The sequence below is a fragment of the Chrysochloris asiatica genome, unplaced genomic scaffold, assembly GCF_000296735.1.
Source record: "Chrysochloris asiatica unplaced genomic scaffold, ChrAsi1.0 scaffold00018, whole genome shotgun sequence".
Classification (NCBI taxonomy): Eukaryota; Metazoa; Chordata; class Mammalia; order Afrosoricida; family Chrysochloridae; genus Chrysochloris; species Chrysochloris asiatica.
Genome location: NW_006408536.1, coordinates 9832033 through 9833188, shown reverse-complemented (window position 1 = coordinate 9833188; position 1156 = coordinate 9832033).

Below are 1156 nucleotides of genomic sequence, written 5' to 3'. Positions count from 1 at the left end.
ATTCTCAACAAAATCCTAGCCAACAGAATCCAGCAACACATCAAAAAGATAATACATCATAATCAAGTGGGATTCATATCAGGGATGCAAGGATGGTTCAACATTAGAAAAATGAACAATGTTATCCACCATATAAATAAGAAAAAAGAAAAGAACCACATGATCATATCGATTGATGCAGAAAAGTCATTTGAGAAAAACTAACACCCATTTCTGATAAAAACATTCAACAAAAGTAGGTATTGAGGGGAAATTCCTCAACAGAATTAAGAGCATATATGCAAAACCAACAGCATACATTACTCTCAATGGAGAGAAACTGAAAGCCTTCTCTTAGCGAACAGGAACCAGACAAGGATGCCCTTTGTCCCCACTCCTATTCAATATTGTGCTGGAAGTCTTAACAAGAGCTATATGGCAAGACAGGTAAATTAATGGTATCCAAATTGGCAAAAAGGAAGTTAAACTCTATTTGCAGACAATATGATCCTATACATAGTAACCCAAAGACTCAGTAAAAAAGATATTAGACCTATTGGAAGATTCAGCAAAGTGGCAGGATATAAGATCAATATACAAAAATCAGTTGGATTCCTCTATACCAAAAACAATAGCGCTGAAATGGACAAAAGGAAAGCAACACATTTATAATAGTTACCCAAAGGATGAAATATCTAGGAATAAATGTAACCAGAGAAACAAAGGACCTATATAAAGAAAACTGCAAAACACTACTACAATCCCACCCCCTCCATACACAGAGTAGACAGGGATGGACAACTTGGACATTGGCTATCCAAAACTGGGGGGTGGGGGTGGGGGCTACAAAGGCAAGAAGTGACAGACTTACAAGCTATCAAGAGGGAACCTAGATCCAGAGGGCGCAGAGGAAGATAGAATCTCCACTGAGTAATATCGAATCTGTCTGGCAGGGCCTAATGAAAGGAGATGGGCGTAGGTCCCGTGTGGTACCATGGTGAATAATTGTTATCACGACTGAGTGCAAGGGTTGGAAATATTGTAGCAAAAGGAGGGGAGTCCAGGAGCGGAGGTCTCTGGAACCATCAAGGGAGAAGAAGTGCGATACCCTACCCAGAGAAGCAGTGACATCAGAGATGGAGGCAGAGACGATGATGTGGAGAGATGGAGCGGCTGG